The 27,510-nt window shown below is 43.2% G+C and overlaps 1 long non-coding RNA gene across 8 annotated transcripts in view; it reads right to left on the bottom strand.

Annotated features, from left to right (window-relative positions):
* The window catches only part of LOC142486399 (uncharacterized), a 42,640-nt gene that overhangs the window by 4,850 nt on the left and 10,280 nt on the right, over positions 1-27,510 (bottom strand). For 3 of the 8 annotated variants that reach the window (XR_012798957.1, XR_012798958.1, XR_012798953.1), the window contains exons 7-17: positions 27,316-27,435; positions 26,200-26,295; positions 24,646-24,757; positions 20,890-21,007; positions 19,835-19,901; positions 18,164-18,274; positions 14,737-14,846; positions 13,634-13,726; positions 12,130-12,233; positions 10,790-10,898; positions 5,668-6,285 (exon numbers count right to left, since the gene is read on the bottom strand). This is a non-coding gene — a long non-coding RNA (uncharacterized LOC142486399). Of the gene's footprint in view, positions 1-5,667; positions 6,286-10,789; positions 10,899-12,129; positions 12,234-13,151; positions 13,727-14,734; positions 14,847-18,163; positions 18,275-19,834; positions 19,902-20,889; positions 21,008-24,645; positions 24,758-26,199; positions 26,296-27,315; positions 27,436-27,510 lie in introns of those variants that run through there. The other 5 variants (XR_012798959.1, XR_012798955.1, XR_012798954.1 and 2 more) reach the window with 5 other exon arrangements.

A 27,510-nucleotide genomic window follows, 5' to 3' on the forward strand; every position in this document is an offset into this window, starting at 1 on the left:
GCAGCCTTATAATACATACACTCCATCCCAGAGTTTGGCAAGCGCTGGAACTGAGGGATGAGAGATCCAGACCAGAGTTTGTCTGCTGCCTGATTTCTGTCACCTGTCATGCTAATTAGGAATCAGGTATGAAAGACTGATTTGCTGTTTGCTCTGGTCTCCCCACAAGAGCCAGGAGGCTGGAAGGCTGCTGAACTACAGAGGGGAGAAGCCTCTTCCCCAAACAGGTTCAATCTTTCTGTTCATTTTTGTAAGACTGCAAAAGTACCGTGTTTTGTTGTTGGAAGTGGAAAAGCCACTTCCAACCCTGAGTCAGGGATATCTAAGTTAAGTTATCGCTCAGGTGAGCAGCTTTTGTTTTTGATCTGTTTTCTGTTGTATGCACTGTGGCAGTCTCAGTGCCTGGGACTGAATAAACCAGGCATAGCCTGTTTAAAGGAACAGTACGTGACGCCTCATCATTTAACCTACCCTAAAAGACCGTGTTCTAACCGTCCCGGACAAACGACGGAGCCCCGCGTATGCCTTTTGTCACAAATCTTATCATTATTTTTTTACATTTTTTTTTTTTTTTTTAATCAATTAAAGCTTTAAATAACAAACCCTTTGTTTCAAAGCAGCAGTGCCACTTAGAGATGGATGTTGGAGCTGCATCAAGCTGAACACTCCCCCCACCCCCCTCTTGTTACCATTACATTTTGGCTTTGGAATATTGAAATTGCTGTTGTAAGTTTTCTTGCTAACGAGCCAATTATTAGCGCAGAAAGGTATTTATCTCTGGGACTGGGGGGGGGGGGGGGGAGGGGGGTGTCTCTTGGCAAAATAATCAGTGCAGTCGGCCTAGCAAGATCCCTCCTCTACCCCCCACAATTTGGAATACAGTGAAAGAAGCCGACCGGCAGAGGGAAGGTTGTGTATAATAGTGACCCACTTTGAGCAACAACAAAAAAAGCCTTATTCCAAATGGCACAATGGTAAATGCCACGGATGTAATCATTTCTCCAGGACCGGAGATTTATATGATGCAAGATTTAAAGCTCCGAGAAACGGTAATCTGCTTTGCCGCACAATAAAATAAACGACTGGCGGATAAGGTCGTGAAATGATTGATCAACTAAAATACGATGGTTAAAAGAAACCTGTTCAAGTGGCACTGCTCCTTTTAAGTGCATAACTATGCAATTAAGTTGGATGTTAAGCTCTCTTGCTGAACACATTCTGGGTATAGACAAGTGTACTTACTATAAGACCTCCCCCCTGCCCCTTAGTGTCGCAGTAACTGGTCGTGCGGCGAGATCTTCAGACACCTCTGACGGGTCTAACACAATCTATATACCTGTCTCGGATCATCTCCCATAACTGCTTGAATGAATAATAGTGCTTGCACATTTTCTGCCACGTATGACAAATAATGTGGACGATCTACACGTGGATAAGCCCCCTACCAAAAGCGGGAGTGTGTTTGCGGATGCAGGCCTGAGATCTCTGCATCATGGAGTGCTAGGGTAGGGCAGAGCTGCTCAGCGCATTAGCAAGAGACTTTCTCCCGCATTGAGGCAGCGAGAAGCGCAGGAGGTCGGGTTTTTAACCATGTAATAGATGTTAGTCATTATTAGGTACAGCCTGTCCCAAAAAATATAGAATAGGGGTGATACGTAGAAAGTCAAAGTACTCTCAGAAATATGCAGAATTGTTTTCTTTCTTTTGCAGTGCTAGTTTACAATTGTAAAATAAGGGGGACGCACAAACCTTTGACATTCATAAGAAGAAATAACAAACTTTGAACCTAGGTATAAAACCACAGTCTCCGTGGCTGCAAAATAGAGCTGAAAATGTACTGTGTGCTTATACATCCCCATTGTACCCCGGGCCTGTAGAAAAACAAGTACTGCACTTTATAGCAGGGGTGGGGAACTCCAGTTCTCACGACCACCAACAGACCAGGTTTTCAGGATATCCCTGCTTCAGCACAAGTGATGCAGTCAATGACTGGGCCACCTGTGCTGGAGCAGGGATATCCTGAAGGACTGGAGTTGCTCACCCCTGCTTTATGGGATGCTGCCAATCCCCTCTTTGGCATTGTGGTTTGTAGGATTCAGAATAGTTTCTTCAGCCCTGCTGTATTTTGCGATAAAAGGCTTGTGAGTAGCACCCACACGCACCCGTAGGGTGTCCATGGTGACTATCGTCCTAGAGAAACACGTGACAAACTGTGCTTTAAGATTTTGCATGAGAACAACTTGTTTCTCAGAGAGCTATTCTGCAAACCATTATCCCCTCCACACTGCAGGAGGGATCTGGGGGGGCTTTGCAATGCATCTTGGCCTCTTTCTGTGACCAGCTGCACGCTGGGCAGTATTTGACACTGGACGTCATTACCGGTTTGCTTTGTTTTTCAGCACAGACCCATGGCTCTGTGACCATATGGTATAGAAGCCATGTCGGCCACTAGACGAACTCCAGGGGTATATTCCCCAGAGTGCAATAGCCATGACAACCCGCTAAGATTGTTACCGTACTTCAGTGAATACTCCCCGAGTGTGATCTAAACTGAAACACGTATCACAAAGGTTAGACCGCAGGGTTCTGCAGGCTGTGTTTTTCCTCTTGGACACACAGGTTAAATGTGTTTTTCCTGCTGTTTTTCAAAAATAACACTGGGTTTGCCTTTGTGTTCACGCTCTGACATTTTTGTATCTGGCAAAATGTTCTTTCACGTTCCGTTATTGCAGGGCTAGCCAACTCCGGTCCTCAAGGGCCACCAACAGGTCAGGTTTGCAGGATATCCCTGCTTCAGCACAGGTGAGCCACCTGTGCTGAAGGAGGGATATCCTACAAAGCTGACCTGTTGGTGGCCCTTGAGGACCGGAGTTGGCCAGCCCTGTGTTCTTGCATAGTTTAAATGGAATCCAAAGTTCCATGTGGGTTTGTTTTACCTGTGTTGACACAATCGGGCATTTGGATCCTCACTGACTCAAGATCCAACTTCATTGCTTGAAGACATCGGCTTTCAGAATCATACACTCGCATTTCATTTTCACAGCACTGTTTTTCTGTTTTGGTTGGTAAGTCGAGGAACAGTTATAGATCAGAAATAAAACCTATTGATTTTGCTTAAGTTCCAAAAGTGCATTGTTTTTTGGGGTGGAAGCACAAAAAACCTGCTCCACTGTATAATATGTATGTCTATACATTTCCAGTCTGCCGTCACCTCCTTCCTAGAGAAAAAAGCAATTCTGCCCCTTCACTGCTAGGGTGTTAAGTTAGGGTTAAAGGGCTTACAAGTTTGAGTTAATGGAACCCATGCCTGAAATATTGGTTTGTATATGGTGCCCTCTTGCAGTTAACCAGTTAGAGATGGACCAGCTATAAGGAGTATTATTAATGTGCTACACAGCCAGTTTCCTCTTACTGGAGAATAGTTCAACTCCGTTCAAATGATTGAGACGAAGCGGGAGATTCACTCAACTCCGATACCTGGAGGCGCTCCGCGATCTTACGTTAAGTGGGAGTCAAATTGATGACCGTTAACATGGGATCGCCCTGCAATAAACCAGATCAGAGGTTCGTGGGGGGGATCTCTGGCCTAAAATCTTCATCATAGGGGTACATATGCAGTATATGGGGCCTATATATTAAGAGACGTATTGAAAACTCCATTGCGCCTATGTAATAACCTGACATTTCTCAATCTGTGACCACACCGATGCAAATAGTTTCTCTGTTTTGGTGGGCACAGAAATGGACTCTGACGTACAGATGTGAATATTATATATTATTTTTTTTAAATAATGTTTCTGTGCGCCCAAAAATAGTGCATCAAAATCTTTCAAATTGGCATGAGCCCTAATCAACCCGGTAATGGTGTTGGCGCAGAATGCAGTTGCTATGTATCGACACAGAAAATGTATTTGACGCAGCAGGGATCTTTTTATTATGTAAGTTAACAGAATATATTTTCACAGTACGGCTATTGTTAATAATATTACACTAATAATTTATATTTGCTAATACTGGTGAGAAAAAAAATACACATTCTGTCTTAATTTTAATTGCATCAATCTGGTATTCAACATAATCCAGTGTGTCATCTCATTTGAAAGATCAGAAAAGTCTTCCTACATAGTACACAAGTTTTTATGAAGGTTTGTATTATTATTATTATTTTTAGCACTGATTGTGAAGGCCCCCTCCCCTCCACCACCCCAAAGATTCAAATATTATCTTGGTACTTGGGCTTCTTCGTGTTTAGAGGGGATACAAGGACATAGAATTCTGCTTCTGCCAAGTCTATGCTCAAGTTTAAGTGGGTGTCACTTAATGTTATCAATAGTTATAGACAAGGGGTGGCCAACTCCAGTCCTCAAGGGCCATCAACAGGTTAGGGTTTTAGGCTATCCCAGCTTCAGCACAGGTGGCTCAATCGGTGGTGCAGTCTTCGATTGAGCCACCTGTACTGAAGCAGGGATCTCCTGAAAACCTGACTTGTGGACCGCCCTTGAGGACTGGAGTTGGCCACCCTGTTATAGACTTAAGCAGTCCAGCTCTGGACCCCTAGATCTCATTCATTTCAATCCTGTGACCTGGACTGCTTTTATTATCGTGACATTTCAGCGCACACCTTATACATCCAAACAAGCGATGCATCTGAGTCAATTGGGCAAATGTGTTGAATTGTGCCTGGAATGTTTGTTGTACTAAAATCTCACTACATTGTTAAATTGTGAAAGAAAAATAAATGGAAGGATGTAGCATAGCCGCATAAATCCGGGAGTTTGAGACATGGGCCGTTTTTTTGTTCGTTTGATTTGCTCTTTGGCCATCTAATTCTTATTAAAAAAAAAATATATATATTTTGATTTGTATTTGTGTTCCTGACTGCGGAGTACAGATCTCCAAATATCTGAAAACTCCATGTGTGAATCTCTAATCCATTTCTAACGGGAGATAATGGGAAGCGCTGGCCACGCGCCTGAATCCAGACTGGCAAATCTCCCACGCTGTTCCTCACCCGCCGGGGAGCCGTTTGGGCAAAAGAGACGTAGATGTTTTGCAGGAAAAGGCAAATAAAACTGTTTTATTTTTCTCAAGCCATTGAGTCCTTGATTTATTGTCTTTAAACCATTTCACTGGCCGGCAATGCATTTTGTTATTGCGCAAAAGGGGTTATAGGGTTTGTAACAGACGGTCTCTCAACCCCCGGGTGGACCGGCCAAAGCAGCACTGCCCAAAAACGCTGGCACAGCAAAGGACAGCGCTACAATCCAGGATCCCCGCGCCTCACAGTTACAAGTAGCAGGAATTGTATTGCTCTGGCATCACAATTTGGGGGTAGGGCTGCGCAGCTAGCGGAACCCATTCGGCTCTGCCTCTGTGGGTAATACTTGACCATTTTGTTAGGGTTGGGTTGCGGGAACATATCCATAAGGAGGTTAGGTGGAGGCAGCAGTGATTCCAAAGGGTTAAAGGGCATTTCTTAGGAAGTTCATAGTGGTGTTGGTGCATTTAACATTCACTCATGTTAAAGGGCAATGAGAGGAAATAGTCAGATATTACCACCATGTGAGTATATTTGTGTAGGCATGCGCACATGTGTTTGGGTAGGTAAAATATTTATATATATTATACTGTATATCAAAGGAAAGTCCGCTGCACTCATGAAGGTGATGTATACATTTATTTAATCTAGAAAATACAAAAATTAAAATATAGGCGATGTCTCAGACCTATCGGTCCTTTCTCAAGCCCCTCTCCCAGTGTAGTAATCACTGACTATAGTGTGTGTTACAAAGATTTTGGCACCAAAACATCCCCCACATGAGCCTATGGTGGCTCAAAGATTATCAGTTCAATCATTGTCCGGTCTCAATGTGTCAAGTGGTTTCATCGGTAACATCCGAGAGCTGCACCTCCAGACGGCATAAGATAGCAGATCCTGCGTCTTTTCTCCAATAATGTCCTCAGAGCCAAGGTTCACACTGGCTCTGCAATGTCACTCGGCGTCCTGCAGTTCCTGAGCGTTACCACAATCGTTGTGGGAAGATACTGTAAGCTCTGAAGGAGCGGAGTATGGAGATCACGCCCCCTCAGAGGCTGACCGCGTCTTCAGCAATGAGCTCAGCAACCCGCATTCCTGTATTGCAGGGGGAAGCCTCACCCCCCCCTGCGTGCAACCATCAGCGTTCTAAGGCTATTTTATTCATTTTCTGATTATTAGGTGGTACATTTTTTGATACAAATCAGCTAAGTAGTAGAGACACCCCAGAATACTCCTAACTGCCAAGTCTAATGAGAAAAAGAAAAATATATTCTAAACTCAAAAAAGGATGATATAAAAATAAATCAATACTAGCAAAAGCGGTGAGAAGATATATATTATAAATAAACTTATATGTACTACAAATTAAGCACACATAAAAAATAATCTATAAACAAGGAGGAGACACAGGGGAGAAAAAAGCCGACAAAATTCTCAGACCCTGTGAAAATCAATAACAAATCAAAAAATGAGATGCAACATATATACAAAGGTGCCTGTGAACATCCACAGGTAAGGCACTGAGAGAGAAAGGGAGGTAAGATACTACTCCCATCAATAAATTATGCTGATGTCAGCCAGTGCCAGAACCTGAATGGATAAACCAGTCCTGTAGATAGAAAAGGAACCCCCTAGTGAGGGACAGGGCAATACTCAGCTGATGATGATGAGAGAGTAACAATCAGTCCATAGGAAATCCTAATAAAGTCAGGTTCCTGCCCATGTCTGGATCGCTTAGTAGACACATAGGGGATGCACCATCAAAGAGAGGTCTTGCTGAATAAATCAATACAGGAGATCGTAGGTGGCGGTGCAGCTGCCTTGGAAAGAACTATGACCAAAGATTGCAGTAAAAACTAAGTACAAAAATTTATTGGCACATATAGAAGCAGCAAAAAGGTCCTTACGCGTTTCGCGTGGTCTCCCACGCTTTATCAAAGAGTATAGTATGCAAACCGATCGACTAACCTAAATACCCACAGTTCCTAGCTTCATCTATTGATTTATTCTATCTTCTATCTATTGAACATTGCTGTTTTGCAATAATTCTTTAAATTTCTAATACATGTATATTTTTTCTCTTGCACAGTTCACTTATTCTGTATGTGTGTTGTAAAATACTGACTTCCTGACTTCTCCATGCAGTTTTGTTTTACTTATCATTCTAGCGGCTTATGGCTTAACTTTCACCAATGGTCTTCATTGTGAGAATCGCTATGAGGGCTAGCATTGTTTTGCTAGCCTATACGTCATTAGAGAGACAAGTCTTGGTCTCTGTAGAGGGGGGTTGGCCCGGTATTAAAGGGGTTGCACCCCGTATGGCCACCCCCTGACCTCACCAGGGAGGCAAGGGGTTAACTGGACTGCGGTCCAGGAATGTGGCTTACACCTTGTCATGTCAGGAAACTGTATGTTCCCCTGTTCCCATGTTTCACTATAATGTCAGTGTCTGCACCACAATGGGGATTTAGTGACAAACTGTGATTTATTTTACAGCGGAGAATTTTGTGTTAAAGTATGAAATGGTTTAAGTGGTATTTGTGTATCTCCGGTTCTGAAGGTCGCAGCAGGCTGAAACTTGGATCATATGATGTCCCAGTTCCGGCATTAAGATCTGGACAGTTTGGACCCACTGGACCTAACGGAACCGGATATTTTAATATGGGTGGGTAAGGGGATTAACCCTAATTGGGTGCTCTAAAGATAACCTTGCTGGTAAACCTTAAAATCCTAAGATATTTTTTCATAACAAGCGGAGTACTCTGTCTCTTGAGGTATAAGGTAATGAATAATAGGGCAGTAGGCAGTGAGCCTGTCGCAATGGGCTAATAACCCACACACGGGCGTGAAGCCGTCTAACCTGACCGGTGAGCGTGTCTCCAACCGGCGGTCCCTTCTCTGGTGGGCCTCTCTGTGTCCCGTGGTCTGGGATGTCCCGCAGCACTCCGTACAGCTGCGTCCTATCCGGGGATCCTGTCCTCCACTGGCGGTCTTCTCCTGGTAACCCTCGCGGTACACAGCGACCTGTGACCCCCGGAAGTACTTGCTACTGCTTCCGTGTCCTGTATGGTGTTGGCGACAGAGAACAGCTCCGCTCCTTTGCGTGCATCCGTCCCGGTTGAAAGGTAACAGGAAAAAAAGGGGGCTACGAGCACCGCGAAAATGACACTCTGGCTAGGGCATGTGCAAAAAGTGAAAAAAGCTTTATTGTGGCATAAGCGCCATTAAAATTACATGTTCACCGTCCTCTGTGAACATGTCATTTTAATGGCGCTTATGCCACAATAAAGCTTTTTTCACTTTTTGCACATGCCCTAGCCAGAGTGTCATTTTCGCGGTGCTCGTATCCCCCTTTTTTTCCGGATATTTTAATATGTCTGTGTTTTAACTTTAATATTGTATTCCAAGGCGGGGATAAAAACCCGCACAGATTCCTTCACACAAAGGAATGCAAATGGTCAGGGGGTCGACCCAAAGTCTAGGAACCAAGTACTGATCAAAAGACTCTGCCACTCTAACTGTTTACCTGAGGGCGGAAAAGCATCAAACTGGAGTGGTTTTTAAGTGTTATATCTACACCTACAAACAATGAAGATCCTGCCAGATACTTCATCTGGTAGACTGGTCGTCGCCCCTGATTTAATTATGGGGCTACAGAAAAAAGACCTTCAGAGTCCCAGTACACATGAGCTAACTAGCTGGGGGGCATGGGTTAAACCGTGTTTCCACGTTAGGGATTGGATACAGATAATTGTTCACCAATAGTCTGTATTCAATGTTAAGAATAGGGTTACAAAGGTATATAAACTGTGTCAACCCTACAGTTCTGGTTCTTCTGATTTCATCTTGAATGTCACTGGATTGCTGGAGAATTGCTAGCTGATACTTCTCCATTCCCCAACCCTAAGTGAGTGTTACCTTCTTGCCTGTTAATTGTACTATATTGCTGTGTTAACCTATTTAAGGAATAAATATATTTTATTATATCTAAGCTTCGTTCAGTTCAACCCAGATATTTGGTGTTCATTATATCTTGTCATAAGTTACCGTGACAGTCTCTCTTGGCGGCATATTCCTTTAAGATGTAGCTGAGTATGGGGCATTGTTATGGAGCGTCCGTGTAAAGGGGCGTGATGACTCTCATTGGAGGAGAGCGCCAATACGTCATGGATGAAGCTAGGAACAGTGGGTATTTAGGTTAGTCGATCGGTTTGCATACAGGCATACCCCGCTTTAAGTACACTCACTTTAAGTACACTCGCGAGTAAGTACATATCACCCAATAGGCAAACGGCAGCTCACGCATGCGCCTGTCAGCACGTCCTGAACAGCAATACCGGCTCCCTACCTGTACCGAAACTGTGCACAAGAGGGGAGACTATAGAGCCTGTTACAAATGCGTTACTTACATCAGTTATGCACGTATATGACGATTGCAGTACAGTACATGCATCGGTAAGTGGGGAAATGGCAGTGCTTCACTTTAAGTACATTTTCGCTTTACATACATGCTCCGGTCCCATTGCGTACGTTAATGTGGGGTATGCCTGTACTATATTCTTTGATAAAGCGTGGGAGACCACGCGAAACGCGTAAGAGGACATTTTTGCTGCTTCTATATGTGCCAATAAATTTTTTTACTTAGTTTTTACTGCAATCTTTGGCCATAGTTCTTTCCAAGGCAGCTGCACTGCCACCTACGATCTCCTGTATTTTGTTCACCCTCTCCGGTAGGAGCATGCCAACAGCACATAGATCTCCACATCATCATCCAAGTGAGTAGCCTTTATCTTTCACTTACTCCAAGTGTCACTGTATTCATACAGCACCGCAAACCACTGACAACCATACAAGATCTACCTATCAAGGCTAGTGGAAGTCTATTAGGAATGGTTACGACAAGACACGATTTGTGACATTATTGATATTGACTGATGTGGATTATGGAGGTCTAGGCTCATTATGCTGTCTCTTTCTGGGAAGGACAGGTAAGACGGGGTGAGGGGAATGACTGATTTTGAATGATGAGAGCAGAAGAGGTCATGTACAACTAGAGCCTTGTTAGTAAGAGTGGACATTCCAGAGGGCACAGGAGAAGGGAAGAGAAAAGTAAGGTAAGGAATGTGGATTACATTAGATAGGTTAACACTCTTAGCAGGGAGGCCCGATGTGTATATGAGCAGGTCCAAGACTATAGGAAATATCCCCAACATCAGCGAGCATAGAAGGAGACACAGAGATAGGTGTAGAGAGAGACAGAGATAGGGGTATGTAGAGAGAGAAGGACGTCAAGATAATGAGACAGATAGGCGTAGAGAGAGGAGACAGAGAGAGGGGGCTTTGAAATGGGGGCGTAGAGAATGAGGGAAGGTGGAAGAGAATAGGATGTGCAGGAGTGCTTTTCATTGAGCAGTGCAGAAATAGCTGCAATAGAGGTCTGTACAAATGGTGCTTTGTGTAGACACATGCAAAGGTAGGTGAAGGAAAGTGGAGAACATATGGATAAAAGCAGGAGTGTGGAAGTTAGAGAAATTAGAAAAGTTTTACAGAGGAGTGAGGAAACAGCAAACAGAAAGAACAAGAGAGAGGTTACATTGGGATGATGTGCTGTGGTAGAGAGAAAATGCTAGGAGAGAGCTTTCAAATATTAGAGGACATGAATTGAGGGAGCAAATGTATAAATCAAAACCTGAGGGGGAGGTATAGCACGAAAGCTTGCACAGCAGATTATAGTCTTAATGTTGCGTGTACCTGTCAGGGTATTCAAGAAGTTAAATTCTCAAGTGCAGAGTTCATGATGAAATGCTGAATCTAGTTCCCCTCCAATTTAATTTTAATATAACTTTTCCATTCTTCATTACTGCAAAAAGCAAACAAAACAAAACCACATTGCATTACTATTTTCAAAATGGATTGAATGGCATATTCAACAGTGATTGTGTGATGCCAATATTCCCCACTCACTCGTAGTGAAGCACATATTGTACTAGAGTTGAAAGTAGGCCGGTACAGTCAGGTACGCAGTACTGATAAAACAATAAGTGCCCGTCGTAAGTACCAGCTCCGCAACAGTGCGGGCATCACATTAGTGACGTGGATGAACATATATGGATAAGCCCATATTAAGGCATCACGTGACCAGAGCCGTCACTGACTGGGTATACGTAAAGACGCAGGGAGATGCAAGGAAAGGGAGGGAGAGAGACAGGGAGAAGATGGGAAACGGAGGGAGGCACGGATGGAGAGAGGGAGTTCTTCCGAGCTTCTGCTGGCCTCTCTCTTTCACTGGTGCATGCCGGGAGCTGGTCCCAACATCCACAAAGTGTGTGTGTATTATTGGTTGTATTTTATGGGGGTAGGAGGGTAGTGTGTATATTGTGTGTGTGGGAGTATTCTATTGTGTGTAGAGGTGCAGAGGAGAGTACTAGATTGTGTATCTTGTGTAAGGGTGTTGTGTATATTGTGTTTGGAGCTATAATATTATTGGGGAGATTAGTATTGAGGAGGTATTATAGTGTGTATTGTGGGGAGTATTAGTGTGTATTGTTTGCGGGTGACAGATGCTGGGGGTATGCAGCAATCCCTGCACTGAGATCCGAGGTGGCTCTGCATCACTCGCACACACTGTGGACGTCCAAGCGTGTGCCCATGATAATCATGGCCCTTAGAGGGATGAGTGTGTCAGAGCCTAGAAGGGGCATATTTATGATGGAGGAGGGAGGAGGAGGGAGGAGGAGGAGATGATAGCATTTTAAAAGTTAACAAGATAGTTAGTTTAAGCAGAAAGTGAGGAGAGGTTAGAGATAAGGGTAGATGTCAGAGGAGAGAGTTCAAATAAGCTGAGGAATTGAGTAGGACAGGGGTGAGGGGAATGAGAGGTGGTGGATGATGAGAGCAGAAGAGGTCATGTACAAATAGACCTTGTTAGTCAGAGAGCAGACATTCCAGAGGGCACGTGAGAAGTGAAGAGTAAAGTGAGACAAGGAATGTGGATTACATTAGATGGGTTAATACGCTTAGCAGGGAGGTGGAGAGAGAGAGGCAATAGGCAGAGAGTGGTGTAGGGGTAGAGGAAGAGATGTTGCATGTACCTTATCAGAACATTAAAGATCGTCAATTCACACTGGTGCAGAGTTGATGATGAATCCAGTTCACCTCCAATTCAATTTTAACAGAACTTTTTCATTCTTCATTACTGCAAAAAAAAAAGTAAAAAACATTGCATTACTATTTTCAAAATGGATTGAATTCCCCCAACAATGACTATGTATATCCCTCTCAGTCCCACTGCAGCACATACTGTACCAGTGTGAAAGTAGGAAGGTACACAGTACCGGTAAAACAATACGTGCCGGTACTATGCACCATATGAATTATAAGGGGATGTAAATCTCCCAGTCTCTCTCCATATCCGCAACAGAGTGGGCTCCGGTCAGTGGCATGGATGCCCATATATGGATATGCTCATATTTGGGCATCCCATGTCACTGACCGGAGCCGGCTCTGAGTATAGGGATATATGCGGAGACGCAGAGGTGCAAGGAAATGGGAGGAGGCACGGTGAGAAACAGGGAGAGACCACAGGAAGATAGAGGGCAACAACTTCCACAAGGTACGTCTATGTGTATAATTGTTTGTATTTTGTGCAGAGGGGGTAATTTCAGATAAAATACAATTCTCCACCCTCTACGAAACAATTCCACTTTGTTCAGTAAGCCAGAAAGTCTTGGTCCCATGTGGACTGAATTTTAATGCAAATTAGGTCCTTAATACACAAGTAAAGAATATAGATACTTATTCTCTACTGTAAGAAGTGCCACATTGCCCACTATTTAGGTCCTGTGCCCAGATTGTGACCAAGCATGGCAGAGGTGAGATTCCCCCAACTCCAATTTGCTACACTCTCCAAGAGAGATAATTGTGATCAGAGATGGAACTATGGGGGGGGCGAGCAGGGTCGCTGCCAAGGGAGTAGCCCGACTGGGGGCACGGAAATCTCATTTGGTGCATATGTTGCAGCGTTGCATTGATTGGCCGGTCAATCTGCACTGCTGCCTGTCACAGTGACATCATGATCAGGCACTGTGATCAGCTATAGCGCTGACCCAGGTGACATAGTTCAGCACTTTACAAGGAGGGAACAGATGTTGTGGGTGACAGATGTTGGGGGTAGGCTAAGACTGTTGACCAGAGTAACGTGGAGACTTACTGCACTCTGCATGCCCATCCTCTCGCTGACATCAGGGGAAGGAAGTGGCTCTGGGGTGTGTGTAGGTATGCCAGATGTCAGTGAATGCATAAGTAAGTATGCCTGTGTAGTGGGAGGTGTAGGGGCATTAAGCTGGAGGACTTAAATCAGGCACAAAAGCACATAGATACCTCTTATTATACCGCACCAAATGCTGATAATATCATGCTGAGCTGCACTTTACAGAAGATGATGCAGAATCCATCATATAATAGCCACACTGTGCATATGATGTACTGAATCAGTAACACCAGGAAGACATCTCCATTTAAGGGGTACAGTTGAAGTTAACAGAATATGTCCAGCACTTTGGTGTGTAGCCCATAAATAATAATTGTGCACATTACCAGAACATACTTGCAACTGCAAGATCATTTTGCTGCTTGTAGTGTATGCTCGTTCTGTGCAGTGTTGTAGTAGATCCGTCTCTTCAGTGTTCACTGCAACAAAAGTAAGACATTGCATTAATATTACAGACGTTTGGGGGCTGAAATCTCACTTCGCTGCGGACAATTTCCCTTTGCATAAGATTCTTGTGATTATGTCAATGATGATCAATAACTACATCATAACACAGCTGCTCTATACAGAAGATGTACTTGCTATCAATGGTCATGAAGGTAATACATCACACAATGTACAGATATAGCAAGGATTATTTCTTCCTCTGGTGCATTATGGCATTATGATGGGAAATGTTGTGAGATTCTGCATTATCAGCATCACTGAATCTTTTGGAAATTAAGTGATATTCTATGTTTTAATGCAATATTATGGATGATCAGCCGATAAAATAATAATAGCTTGCTGTATCTGTAGCCATGCTCTACCCATGATGTGCTAAATCAATGACTGCAGAGAGATTCAGAGTGGTAAACATGACTGGAACGCATCTCTGAATAATGGGCAGCAAAGCAGTGCAGAATAGGAGGTGAAAGTATTTAAAATGGAAGACCCTTAGCAGCTGTGTGGGGAGTAGACAGTACAGACTGACCAAGTAAATGGTAAAAGGAGTAACTTCAACATTACTTGGCTTTGTTCTCCACATTGAAGCTTTCCTCCTCTTTAAATCACTAATACTGATGCCATGTGTAACCTGTACTGAGAGTTATATAATCTACTGGCCTAGATGAAACCATATGATGCAAACAGGTTCCATCCCACTCGATTCATAGAATTGAACCACCTCAACCTTTCATAACAATCACATAGAACCGCAGCAGTGCGCTACTGCACATGTTCTTGTTATGAATGGTAGTAGATGTGGTCCTTGGGTCAAAACTTCATACAGCAGCCACACTCTACTCATGATGTATTGAATCAACAAAAACCTGCATGGTACAGATTACAGGTAGGGTAGAGTAGAGGTGAATATGTCCAATGCGAAACCCTTAGCAGCTGGATTGTGTGGAGTCAATAAAACGACAAATACTAAATGAGAAATATACACATTGCTTATCTGTCTCTGTGTAGTCATTTTCCTCCTCTTCAACTGTCCTTCAAAATTTCTCTTCTGCCAGAAAAGAAACACATGGCTTCAATATTCACTGTTCTTCCCTCCTGATATAAAAGTTAAGCATTGCATGGTTATGATCATACATACAATTAACCTTGCGCCAAACTATGTGATCCAAAGTAAATCCACCTCCCTCCCACAGCTGTGTTCCTTCTAGAGCTTCTACCACACAAGTCATTAATGTTCGTGACACTGTACTGCAGTCACAGTCTGCACACAAAGTAATGAATCAATTACATCACACTGAAAAGGCAGTCTACATGATGCAATAGTTATCCATAATAACTATGTCATGCAAAGGACAGGAAAGCCTATATGTATATCATTAGGGGAGAGGGGAAAAAATAAATAAAAAATAAGTGCGACAAATTAAAACAGACAATAGGAAAGTAAATCCTTGCCCTGGGAACTTTACAATCTAAGAGAAATGTTAGAAGACTTAAAGAGAGGCAGCAGTTGGGGGAAGAAGTGCAGTAGATAACACTGCTTGTCCTTAATGGTGGGTACTTTTAGTAGAAAGCACTTCTTGGGAACAATAGTTGTTAGCAGTGACTGTGGGTGTAGGACAGTAGCCACGAGTCAAAGTTTTTGAAATTCTTGATTTAAGTCGTGAATTTTAAGATTGGTCTTAAATGTGGGTGGAAGAGGTTATGTTGGCATATACTGAGTGTGAGGGAGTTTCACATGTACGGTGCAGTGATGGAAAATGGTTTCAGGCAAGTGAGAGAACAGTAGAGGTGAAAGAAGTTAACAGCAGACAGTTATGGTTATAGTGCAAGAGACGAGCAAGGGCATAACGAGAGATCAAAGATGATATGCAAGAAGGAGCAGATTAATGGAGAGCCTTCACAAAAAGGTAAGGAGGAGAACTTTGTAGGTGATACAAAAACTTGATGGGATGCCAGGACAGGGATTTAAGGAGATGAGCAGAGACTGTTGTGGGAGAAAGTGAGATTATTCAAGCAGCAGAGTTTTGCATAGGAGAAAGTTGTGAAGCAGGGAGGCCTGTTAGTAGTATTTTAAAATAACCCATAGGATAACAGTATACATTGGAGTTTTAGCAGTAGGTTGAGAGGGGAAAGGGAAGATCTTGGTAATATTACAGAGAAAGAGGATCCAAACTTTACCCATGGCCATGCATGTGAATGGAGATGGAATTGAAGAGCCAAATGTTACTCCTAGGCAACATGTTTGATGACAAGATAGATGGTAGTACTGTTTACTGTGATGGAGAAAGGGGATAATATGAGCCCAGTTTTAGACATTAAGTTTAAGGCAGTGGAGTGCCATCCATGAGCATATAGCCAGGAGGCAACCCAAGAGTAGGGACTGGATTGCAGGAGTGAGAGCAGGGGTGGATAGATTTGTGTGTGTATCATCTGCATAGAGATTATATCTAAGGCCAAAAGAGTTGATGAGGTCACCAAATGATAGTATGTAGAGAGAAAGAGAGATCTCAGAACAGAGCCCTGATGTATACCCACAGACAGATCAATAGAAGACGAAGACATGTTAGCAACAGAGATGGAGAATGTGTGACAGGAAAGTTATGATGAAAACCAGGATAGAACTGTGTTACGGATACCAAGAGAGAGTTTAGAATATGAAGGAGGAGAGTGATTGAGAGCATCAAACGCAGCAGATAGATCAAGTAGGATTAGTAGGGAAAAGTGACCTTGGGAATTTGCTTTAAGCACAGTCTGTAGAACGAGCTGTACGAAAGGCAGGTTGTAAAGGATCCAGGAGGGAATGTGATTTAAGAATGTTGACATTCTAGCAATTAGGAGACAAACAGCAGGAGGGATACAGGGTGGTAGTTAGTAAGGCACATAGGGTGTAGGTTGTTTCTGAGAAAAGGGTGACCACTACAGGCTTAAAATAAGAGGGTAAAGAGCCAGAGAATATGGAGGAATTGAAGATGTGGGTGAGAGTGGGGACTAAGAGATGCAGTAAGGTGTGAGGGGATATGATCTAGAGGGCATGTGGTAGAGGGAGAAGAGAAGATGATTAGCTTCCAGCTCTGTAAGAGAAGAAAAGGAGTCAAATGCAGAAGCAGAATTAGGTAGAAGGGGAGAAGGGGGAAGGGACAGAAGGAATCTCCTTGTGGGTGGCATCCACCTTGCCTCTGAAGTAGTCAAATGCTTGAGGAGAAGTGAAGGAAGGATGGCAAGTGTGAGGAGAAGGTTAGTGGAGGGAGTCAAATACAGGGAAAAAAAGACAGCGTAAATTAAATTTGTGTGTTGATGAATGTGGAAAAAAAAGTAGTGTGGTTTGGCCCCAGAGAGCAGCTTTATACAGGACTGGAGACATTTTTACTGTAGAAAAATCAAATATCAATTGTGTGATTTCCTTCATAGGCATTAAGAACAGCGAGTGGAAGTGTGATGAACATGTTTGAGAATTTAGCCAAGGGTGTGGGTTAGAGGGACGAGTGTGTCAGAACCTAGAAGGGGCATATAGATAGGAGGATAGCATTGCAAGAGTTAATAAGATTGTTAGTTTAAGTGAAAAGAGAGAGAGAGCAGAGAGGTTAGAGTAGATGTCAGAGGAGAGTTTAATTAAGCAGAGGAAAATCAGTGGGACAGGTAAGACGGGGTGAGGGGAATGACTGATTGTGACTGATGAGAGCAGAAGAGGTTATGTACAACTAGAGCCTTGTTAGTAAGAGTGGACATTCCAGAGGGCATAGGAGAAGGGAAGAGAAAAGTAAGGAAAGGAATGTGGATTACATTAGATAGGTTAACACTCTTAGCAGGGAGGCCCGATGTGTATATGAGCCGGTCCAAGATTATAAGAGATATCCCCCAACATCAGCGAGCATAGAAGGAGACACAGAGATAGGTGTAGAGAGAGACAGAGATAGGGGTATGTAGAGAGAGAAGGACGTCAAGAGAATGAGACAGATAGGCGTAGAGAGAGGAGACGTAGAGAGAGGGGGCTTTGAGAGGGGGGCGTAGAGAATGAGGGAAGGTGGAAGAGAATAGGATGTGCAGGAGTGCATTTCATTGAGCAGTGCAGAAATAGCTGCAATAGAGGTCTGTACAAATGGTGCTTTGTGTAGACACATGCAAAGGTAGGGGAAGGAAAGTGTATAGAACATGTGGATAAAAGCAGGAGTGTGGAAGTTAGAGAAATTAGAAAAGTTTTACAGAGGAGTGAGGAAACAGTAAACAGAAAGAACAAGAGAGAGGTTACATTGGGATGACGTGCTGTGGTAGAGAGAAATGCTAGGAGAGAGCCTCCAGATATTAGAGGACATGAATTGAGGGAGCAAATGTATAAATCAAAACCGGAGGGGGAGGTATAGCACGAAAGCTTGCACAGCAGTTGATGAAGATTATAGTCTTAAAGTTGCGTGTACCTGTCAGGGCACTCAAGAAGGTCAATGCTCACAAGTGCAGAGTTCATGAAGAAATGCTGAATCCAGTTCCCCTCCAATTTAATTTTAATATAACTTTTCCATTCTTCATTACTGCAAAAAGCAAACAAAACAAAACCACATTGCATTACTATTTTCAAAATGGATTGAATGACATATTCAACAGTAACTGTGTGATGCCAATATTGCCTTCTCACTCGTAGGCCAGTACGGTCAGGTACCCAGTACTGATAAAACAATAAGTGCCCGTACTAAGTACCAATATGAATTATAAGGAAATGTAAAATCTCCAGGTCTCTCTCCATCTCTGCAACAGATATATGGATAAGCCCATATTAAGGCATCACGTGACCGGAGCCGTCACTGACTGGGTATACGCAAAGATGCAGGGAGATGCAAAGAAAGGGAGGGAGAGAGACAGGGAGAAGATGGGAAACGGAGGGAGGCACGGATGGCAGGCCTCTCTCTTTCACTGGTGCATGCAAGGAGCTGGTCCCAACATCCACAAAGTGTGTGTGTATTATTGGTTGTGTTTTATGGCGGTAGGAGGATAGTGTGTATATTGTGTGTGTGTGGGAGTATTATATTGTGTGTAGGGTATTATAGTGTGTATATTATGTTGAGGTGCAGAGGAGAGTGTTAGATTGGGTATCTTGTGTTAGGGGGTATTGTGTATATTGTGTTTAAGACTATAATATTATTGGGGAGATTATTATTGAGGAGGTATTAAAGTGTGTATTGTGGGGAGTATTAGTGTATGTATTATTTGTGGGTGACAGATGCTGTGGGTAGGCCAAGAGTACGGGCCAGACTAAGGTGGAGACTTTCTGTACTCTGCATACAGGACTCTACATGCACTGCAGAGGTGAAATTCCCCCAACTCCAATTTGCTACACTCTCCAAGAGAGAATATTGTGATCAGAGGTGGAAGATGAGCAGGGTCACTGCCCAGGGAGTAGCCTGTCAGGGGGCATGGAAATCTCTTTTGGTGCGTATGTTGCCACGTGGCATTGATTGACCGGTCAATTAGCACTGCTTCCTATCACAGTGACATGATCCGGTGCTGTGATCGGTTGCAGCGCTGACCAAGGTGTGTTAGTGCAGCAATTTACAGGGAGGGAACAGAGGTTGTGGGTGACAGATGCTGGGGGTAGGCCAAGAGTACGGGCCAGAGCAAGGTGGAGATATTCTGTACTCTGCATGCCCATCCTGCATGCCCAGGACTCTGCATGCATGCCAGTGGCTGTGGGGTGTGTGTGTGTAGGTATGCCAAGTGTCAGTGTGCATAAGTAAGTGTGCTGTGTGTGTAAGTAAGTTTGCCTGTGTGGCAGGAGGTGTAGGGGGGTGGGGGGCGGGGGGCGGTTCAGCTGGAGGACTTTACCCAGCACAAAAGCACATAGATGCCTCTGATTATATCACCCCAAATGCTGATAATATCCTGCTGTAGATGCACTTTACAGAAGATGATACAGATGTCATCAGTGTTTGGTGGGTTCATTAAATCAATCCATCATATAATAGCCACACTGTGCATATGATGTACTGAATCAGTAACACCAGGAAGACATCTCCATGTTAGGAGTAGAGTTGAAGTTAACAGAATATGTCCAGCACTGTGGTGTGGAGCCCATACATAATAATTGTGCACATTACCAGAACAACATATTGTCAACTGCATGATCATTTTGCTGTTGTAGTAGATCCGTCTCTTCGGTGTTCACTGCAATAAAAGTAAGACATTGCATTAATATTACAGAAGTTTGGGGGCTGAAATCCCACTATGCTAATGACAGTTTCCCTTTGCATAAGATTCTTGTGATTATATCTCAATGATGATCAATAACAACTACATCATAACACAGCTGCTCTATACAGAATATGTATTTGCCATCAATGGTCATGGAGGCAATATGTCACACAATGTACATATATAGCAAGGATTATTTCTTCCTCTGGTGTATTATGATGGGAGGGTGAGATTCTGCATTATCAGCATCAGTAAATCTGTAGGAAACTGAGTGATATTCTATTTTTTGATGCAATATTAGGGTAAAATAAAGCTTGCTGTATCTATAGCCATGCTCTACCCATGATGTGCTGAATCAATGACTGCAGAGCGATTTAGAGTGGTAAACATGACTTGAACTCATCTCTGAATAGAGGGTAGCACAGTAGTGCAGAGTAGAAGGTGAATGTATCTCAAATGGAAACCCTTAGCAGCTGTGTGGGGAGTAGACAGTACAGACTGACCAAGTAAATAGTAAAAAGTAGTAACTTCAACATTACTTGGTTTTGTTCTCCACTCCTGTTTTTCTGTTCTTTAAATCACTAATACTGATGCCATATGTAACCTGTACTGAGAGTTATATACTCTACTGGCCTAGATCAAATTAAATGATGCAAACAGGATCCCTCCCACTCAAGATTCATATGATTGCACCACCTCAACCTTTCATAGCAATAACATAGAACTGCAGCAGTGCGCTACTGCACATGTTCTTGTTATGAATGGTAGTAGATGTGGTCCTTGGGTCAGTACTTCATACTGTAGCCACACTCTATTCATGATGTATTGAATCAACAAAAATCTGCATGGTACAGATCACAGGAAGGGGTGGAGTAGAAGTGAATATGTCCAATGCGAAACCCTTAGCAGCCGGATTTTTTGGAGTCAATAAAACGACAAATACTAAATGAGAAATATACACATTGCTTATCTGTCTCTGTGTAGTCATTTTCCTCCTCTTCAACTGTCCTTCAATTTTCTATTTTGCAAGAAAATGAACACATGGCTTCAATATTCACTTCTGTTCTGCAGTCTTTCCTCTTGAAATAAAAAAGTTAAGCATTGCATTATTATTATTATAATTATTATTGACGATACATACAATGAACCTTGCTCCAAACCATGTGATACAAAGCAAATCCACCTCCCTCCCACAGCTGTGCTCCTTCTAGAGCTTCTACCACACAAGTTATTCATGTCAGTGAAACTGTACTGCAGTCCCGGTCTGCACACAATCTACTGAATCAATGACATCACACTGTGTCACACAATGTCATGCTAACGACAGGAAACAATCTTTGTATATATCTTTGTATATATAATAATAATAATAATAATAATAATAATAATAATAAAAAAAATAAGACAGGACAGACACTCCTACATTGCAATCAATAGAAAATAACTGGGACAGGCACTTCAAGGATGCATACGGTCCCGGATAAACTGTAGCTACCTATACACGTGTGCCTTGTCTCTAGACTCTGCATATATCTCTATTTATATACCACCCATTGTGTACTCAGCGCTTTACAAGAGAGACCAAAAAGTACAGGAAATTATTATACAATAAGTTCAACAAACAAAAACAGACAATAGGAAAGTAAATCCCTGTCCTGGGTAGTTTACAATCTAAGAGAAATGTAAGGAGACTTACAGAGAGACATCAGGTGGGGGAACAAGTGCAGTAGATGACAATGCTTGTCCTTAATGGTGGGTACTTGTAGTATAAAGCACTTCTTGGGAACAATAGTTAGTGACTGAATGAGTGACAGTAGCAACGAGTAAAAGCTATTGAAATGCTTCATTTAAGTTGTGAATTTTAAGGTTGATCTTAAATGTGGGTGGAAGAGGGTATGTTGGCATATACTGAGTGTGTGTGAGTTTCACAGGTAAATTGATGGGAAAGGGTTTCAGGCAAGAGAGCGAGTGCGCAGTAGAGGTGTAAGAAGTATAATGGAGACAGTTATTAGTAGAGCTTAGGAGACGAGGAAGGGCATAACGAGACCAAAGATGATATGTAGGAAGGAGCAGATGAATAGAGAATAGTGTTGGACTGGGTCCTCAACTATAAAAAAATGGGTAACGGGTACCCGGCCAAAATGAAAGGTTCTACCCGGTCGGGTACACGGTTTGGCACTTACCTTCCGGGTGGCAGTGACATCTAGGATCAGCAGCAGTCCTGTGACGGTGGCAGCATCTGTGGTGTCTTCAGCCGGCGGGGGAGCTGCAGGCTCACAGACACAGCTTACCTGCTTCGGTGCTGTGGAAGTGATTCCTGCAGCTCCCCCCGCCAGGTGAAGACACCTCTGATGCTGCCAACATCAGAGGACTGCTGCTGCTGATCCTAGATGTCTTAGGAAAGGTAAGTATAAAAGATTATTTCCAGCTGCCCTGACATTACCCGACGCCGGGTATTACCCGGCCAAGTCCACTTCTCAGTGGCCGGTTTCGAGTAATGTCCGGGTAGCTGGAAATGTGTCGGGTAACGCCGGGTACTCGGTACACCACTAATAGAGAACCTTAACAAAAAGGTAAGGAGGAGAACTTTGTAGGTGATCTGAAACTTGATGGGAAGCAAGGAGAGGGATTTAAGGAGGAGGAGATGAGCAGATACTGTTGTGGGAGAAAGGGAAATTATTCAAGCAGCAGAGTTTTGGATAGATTGCAAATGAGAAAGTTGTGAAGCAGGGAGCCCTGTTAGCAGTATGTTAACCCATACGATAAGGGCATGCATTGGCGTTTTAGCAGTAGATTGACAGAGAAAAGGGCAAATCTTGGAAATATTACAGAGAAAGAATCAACAAACTTTAGCCAGTGTCGTGAATGAAGATGGAAAGGGAAGAGTCAAATGTTACTCCTAGGCAATGTGCTTTCATGACAGGATGATGGTAGTACTGTTTACTGCGATGGAGAAAGGTGATATTAGGCCAGATTTAGGGGGAAATATGAGGAGCTCAGTTTTAGACATTAGGTTTAAGGCAGAAGAGTGTCATCCATGGAGGATATAGCCAGGAGGCCACCCGAAACTAGGAACTAAATTGCAGGAGTGACGGTAGGGTGGATAGGTGTGTGTATCATCTGCATAGAGATGATATCAAGGGCCAAAATAGTTGATAAGGTCAACTAGTGATAGTATGTAGTGAGAGAGGTCCCAGAACAGAGTCCTGAGGTATACCAACAGACAAAACAACAGGAGACAAAGACACGTTAGCAACAGAGATGGAGAATGTGTGATGGAGAAGTATGATGAAAACCAGGATATAAGTTTGCTGCGGATACGAAGAAAGTGTTTAGAATATGAATGAGAAGAGTGATTGACAGTATCAAAAGCAGAAGAGAGATCAAGCAGGATTAGTAAGTAAAATGGACCTTGGGAATTTTCTTTATGTACATAATTGGTTACATTGGGAAAGGCAGATTGTGAAGGGCCCAGAGGAGCATGTGATTTAAGAATGTTGATCAAACGGGAGATCACAAGACGTTCTAGCAATTAGGAGGCAAATGGTAGGACGGATACAGGGCGATAGTTAGAAATTCACACAAGGTCAAGGTTATTTTTGAGAATAGGGGTGACCACTGCATGCTTAAAAGGAAGAGTTGAAAGAGCCAAAGGATATGGAGGAATTGAAGATGTGGGTGAGAGTGAGAGTGAGAATATAGGATTGAGAGGGCATGTGGTAGAGGGAGAAGAGAAGATCAGGTTCCAGCTTTGTGACAGGAGAAAAGGAGTCAAGAGTGCAATGAGATCTAGATAGAAAAAGAGAGAGGGGGAAGGGAGAGAACGAATCTACTTGTGGATGGCATCCACCTTGCCTCAAGTGAGCAAAGGCTTGAGGAGAAATAAAGGATGGATGTTAAGTGGGAGGAGAAAGTCAGTGGTGGGACTCAAATACATAGAAGACAGTGTGAATTAAATTGGAGTGTTGATGAGTGAGGAAAAAGTAGTGTTTGACCTTAAAAAAAGGAGCAGAGTTTTACAGAACAGGACAAAGGTTTAGTGTAGAAAATCAGACTGTGAGATTTCCTCCATAGGTGTTAAGAGCAGCAGTGTGATGTGATGAAGTGTGATGAGAGCGTGCTTGTGAATTAAACCAATGCATGGGTTAGGCTGCGTCTATAGTAAGCACGCAACAGAAGGCAAAGTTAGCGCATGCCTGTCGCTCCAGCAATCCCCGCACTGAGGTCCGAGGCGACGGGGAAGCCCTGCATCGCTCGCACGCACTGTGGACGACCAAGCGTGTGCCCATGATAATCACGGCCTTAGAGGGATGAGTGTGTCAGAGCCTAGAAGGGGCATATAGATGATGGAGGAGGAGGGAGGAGGAGATGATAGCATTGTAAGAGTTAACAAGATAGTTAGTTTAAGCAGAAAGTGAGGAGAGGTTAGAGATAAGGGTAGATGTCAGAGGAGAGAGTTCAATTAAGCTGAGGTATCGAGTAGGACAGGGGTGAGGGGAATGAGAAGTGGTGGATGATGAGAGCAGAAGAGGTCATGTACAAATAGACCATGTTAGTCGTAGAGCAGACATTCCAGAGGGCACGTGAGAAGGGAAGAGTAAAGTGAGACAAGGAATGTGGATTACATTAGATGGGTTAATACGCTTAGCAGGGAGGTGGAGAGAGAGGCAAGAGGCAGAGGGTGGTGTAGGGGTAGAGGAAGAGATGTTGCATGTACCTTGTCAGAACATTAAAGAACGTCAATTCACACTGGTGCAGAGTTGATGATGAAATGCTGAATCCAGTTCACGTCCAATTCAATTTTAACAGAACTTTTTCATTCTTCATTACTGCAAAAAAAAAAGTAAAAAACAATGCATTACTATTTTCAAAATGGATTGAATTCCCCCACCAATGACTATGTGTTACCAATATATCCCTCTCAGTCCCACTGCAGCACATACTGTACCAGTGTGAAAGTAAGAAGGTACACAGTACCGGTAAAACAATACGTGCCGGTACTATGCACCATATGAATTATAAGGGGATGTAAATCTCCCAGTCTCTCTCCATATCCGCAACAGAGTGGGCTCCGGTCAGTGGCATGGATGCCCATATATGGATATGCTCATATTTGGGCATCCCATGTCACTGACCGGAGCCGGCTCTGAGTATAGGGATATATGCGGAGACGCAGAGGTGCAAGGAAATGGGAGGAGGCACGGTGAGAAACAGGGAGAGACCACAGGAAGATAGAGGGCAACAACTTCCACAAGGTACTTGTATGGGTATAATTGTTTGTATTTTGTGCAGAGGGGGTAATTTCAGATAAAATACAATTCTCCACCCTCTACGAAACAATTCCACTTTGTTCAGTAAGCCAGAAAGTCTTGGTCCCATGTGGACTGAATTTAATGCAAATAAGGTCCTTAATACACAAGTAAAGAATAAAGTTACTTATTCTCTACTGTAAGAAGTGCCACATTGCCCACTATTTGGGTCCTGTGCCCAGATTGTGACCATGCATGGCAGAGGTGAGATTCCCCCAACTCCAATTTGCTACACTCTCCAAGAGAGATAATTGTGATCAGAGGTGGAACTAGGGGAGGGTGTGAGCAGGGTCACTGCCCAGGGAGTAACCTGACTGGGGGCACGGAAATCTCATTTAGTGCATATGTTGCGGCACTGCATTGATTGACCGGTCAATCTGCACTGCTGCCTTTCACAGTGACATCCTGATCGGGCACTGTGATCAGCTATAGCACTGACCCAGGTGAGATAGTTCAGCACTTTACAAGGAGGGAACAGATGTTGTGGGTGACAGATGCTGGAGGTAGGCCAAGACTGTTGGCCAGAGTAACGTGGAGACTTACTGCACTCTGCATGCCCATCCTCTCCCTGACATCAGGGGAAGGAAGTGGCCCTGGGGTGTGTGTAGGTATGCCAGATGTCAGTGTATGCATAAGTAAGTATGCCTGTGTAGTGGGAGGTGTAGGGGCGTTAAGCTGGAGGACTTAAAACAGGCACAAAAGCACATAGATACCTCTGATTATACCGCACCAAATGCTGATAATATCATGCTGTAGCTGCACTTTACAGAAGATGATGCAGATGTCATCATTGGTTGGTGGGTTCATTAAATCAATCCATCATATCATAACCACACTGTGCATATGATGTACTGAATCAGTAACACCAGGAAGACATCTCCATGTTAGGAGTAGAGTTGAAGTTAACAGAATATGTCCAGCACTGTGGTGTGTAGCCCATAAATAATAATTGTGCACATTACCAGAACAACATACTGTCAACTGCAAGATCATTTTGCTGCTTGTAGCGTATGCTCATCCTGTACAGTGTTGTAGTAGATCCGTCTCTTCAGTGTTCACTGCAACAAAAGTAAGACATTGCATTAATATTACAGACGTTTGGGGGCTGAAATCTCACTTCGCTGCGGACAATTTCCCTTTGCATAAGATTCTTGTGATTATGTCAATGATGATCAATAACTGCATCATAACACAGCCGCTCTATACAGAAGATGTACTTGCTCTCATTGGTCATTGAGGTAATACGTCACACAATGTACAGATATAGCAAGGATTATTTCTCCCACTTGTGCATTATGGCATTATGATGGGAAATGTTGTGAGATTCTGCATTATCAGCATCACTGAATCTTTTGGAAATTAAGTGATATTCTATGTTTTAATGCAATATTATGGGTGATCAGCCGGTAAAATAATAATAGCTTGCTGTATCTGTAGCCATGCTCTACCCATGATGTGCTGAACCAATGACTGCAGAGAGATTCAGAGTGGTAAACATGACTGGAACGCATCTCTGAATAATGGGCAGCAAAGCAGTGCAGAATAGGAGGTGAAAGTATTTAAAATGGAAGATCCTTAGCAGCTGTGTGGAGAGTAGACAGTACAGACTGACCAAGTAAATGGTAAAAGGAGTAACTTCAACATTACTTGGCTTTGTTCTCCACATTGAAGCTTTCCTCCTCTTTAAATCACTAATACTGATGCCATGTGTAACCTGTACTGAGAGTTATATAATCTACTGGCCTAGATGAAACCATATGATGCAAACAGGATCCATCCCACTCCAGATTCATAGAATTGAACCACCTCAACCTTTCATAACAATCACATAGAACTGCAGCTGTGCGCTACTGCACATGTTCTTGTTATGAATGCTAGTAGATGTGGTCCTTGGGTCTTTACTTCATACTGTAGCCACCCTCTACTCATGATGTATTGAATCAACGAAAACTTGCATGGTTCAGATCACAGGAAGGGGTAGAGTAGAGATGAAAATATTCAATGTGAAACCCGTAGCAGCCGGATTGTGTGGAGTCAATAAAACGACAAATACTAAATGGTAAATGAGAAATATACACATTGCTTATCTGTCTCTGTGTAGTAATTTTCCTTCTCTTCAACTGTCCTTCAAATTTTCTCTTTTGCAAGAAAAGGAACACATGGCTTCAATATTCACTTCTGTTCTGCAGTCATCCCTCCTGAAATAAAAAAGTTAAGCATTGCATTGTTATTATGATAATACATACAATAAACCTTGCTCCAAACCATTTGAT

The sequence above is a fragment of the Ascaphus truei genome, unplaced genomic scaffold, assembly GCF_040206685.1.
Source record: "Ascaphus truei isolate aAscTru1 unplaced genomic scaffold, aAscTru1.hap1 HAP1_SCAFFOLD_839, whole genome shotgun sequence".
NCBI classification, from domain to species: domain Eukaryota; kingdom Metazoa; phylum Chordata; class Amphibia; order Anura; family Ascaphidae; genus Ascaphus; species Ascaphus truei.